Source organism: Diabrotica virgifera, chromosome 6 (assembly GCF_917563875.1).
Source record: "Diabrotica virgifera virgifera chromosome 6, PGI_DIABVI_V3a".
NCBI lineage: Eukaryota > Metazoa > Arthropoda > Insecta > Coleoptera > Chrysomelidae > Diabrotica > Diabrotica virgifera.
In genome coordinates, this window is record NC_065448.1 from 229,972,725 (window position 1) to 229,974,869 (window position 2,145).

The window sequence follows — 2,145 nt, forward strand, 5'->3', positions numbered from 1 at the left end:
CGTTTAGCGGGGGTGGCGCCCCAAATTTGGCAAATTTTTAAAAAAGATGTTTTAAAAAAAATTATTTTTCCCCAACTGTAATGAAAATTAAGAAGAAACAATGCGGCAGTTAATCACAAATAAGTGGCTGATTTTTTTATATAGGTCAATTAAGGGCATTATAAGGGTCAATTAATTTAAGGACAATTGCAAATTTTTTAATTACGTTGTGTTACATTTTAAAAAACCCCTTTTTATACCATCTGAACCGCTTATTTCAGAGTAAAAAAACTTTCAGCGATTATCCATGTACTAGTGTTATTTACAAATTTGTATAATGCACCCCATATCTTCCCCGAAACCACCCAGAAAAAGGAGAATTAATAAAGAAAATCAAAAATTGATTTTGGGCCACCACTGTGGCTTTAGGGTGCAAAGAAAATAAAATATGCATAGGTCATAATGTGTGTTCTTTAGTGTGTACTGACAATGTGTTCCTTTATTTTCCATAAGTACGCTATTCATAAAATGAATAGGTGACGAAAAAAAAAAACAAACTGGAACCCGCCAAAGCATTTCTGAGGTTTGCGGCGCCACTGTGCCGTAACGGTTGCTTATAGGAAAAAAATGCATAGGACCTTATTTGTAGAGAAAATAGTGGTCTTTAATTCTGTATAAGATTTGTTTAAAAACAAGCATACGTAATGAGATAATCGTCAAAACATGCTCTGCAATGGATAGGGGTAGTTTCTGCAGTTTATTTTCAAGGATAGGGGTAGTTTCCGAAGGGATGTTACAATAATCATATATATTTGTGAAAAACCCTATTAATGAAGCATATGTCCATATGGGTCAAAAAGCAAAAAAAAATCTTTTTCTACCCCCCTTTATTTATTTTTTTGCTACAGGGGTTGCATTAAGAAATCGCTTTTGTTGTCCATGCATGGGAAATAAGAACGCGCACAAAATGATATATGAATTCCAAGAAACTTACTTTCTTTATTAATTCTCTTTTTTTTTGGGTGATTCCGGAAAAAAATGGGGGTGCATTATAGAAATTTATAAATAACTCCATTACATGGATAATCGCTGAAATTTTTTTTACTCTAGCATAGGCGGTTCAGGTGGTACAAAAAGGGGGTCTTTTAAAATGTAACACCCCGTAATTAAAAAATGTACAATTCCCCTTAAATGAAGCCTATACCAAAAAATCAGCCACTTATTGTGATTAATTTCCCCAGGGGTTTCTTCTTAATTTTCATTACAGTTAGGGAAATATATATTTTTTTAAAAACATCTTATTTAAAATTTTTTCAACTTTGGGGCGCCACTCCCGCTTAAGGGTGGGTGAGAGACATGCTGTCGGGAAATAAGTAGTAGGACATTCATTTTAGTATTAAGTAAATTTTTTGCAAAACGTACAGGAATGGCTACGTTTCGCAAAAACCACAAATTACCCGTTAAAAGGGATGAAAAGGGGGGTTCCGGGAGAAATTGTTTAAGAAAAAGTTAGTCTTATAATAAGCACCCCTTGATATACCAGAAAAAAGATAAAACCGGACTTGTGTCCATTTTGCGAAGTTCAACCTCTGTTTCCTACACTATTTGTCTTATTTTTATATTTATTTATTATTTGTTTTAATTTTTTAATTTTACTCAACGTATTCTGGGGTCGACACTGGTAATTAACGTCATTTTGACGTAAAAATTGCATTTAAACGAGGTAACAATTAAAAAAAATGGACTACTCGGTATTTAAGGGTGTAAACTATTCCATGGCTGCAGCTGTATAAATTACGGGTGGACTAAATAACTCTACCTTGGAAATTGGTTGGCATGGTTACATTTCAGATCAATTATTCTTCTTCTTTCTTCTTCTTCCTCTTTATAAGCAGTTCTGCTTGGTCACTTGTGGATTGGTTGTCACTTTATCTTTTGCGCGGTCGGCCGATACTTCTTCTACCGATTGGTGATTTATTTCTTGCTATTTTGACCACACGTGTCTCCCCCGTTCTTCTTATGTGATTCTTCCATTCCTTTTTACTATTGAGTGTTCATTCGTTTATACACTGTACGTTACATTGTCTTTTAATATCCTCATTCCTTTTTCTGCCGTTTCTCTGCCGTACTCTCATTTCTGCCGTTTCTAGTAGTCTTTGTGTTGTG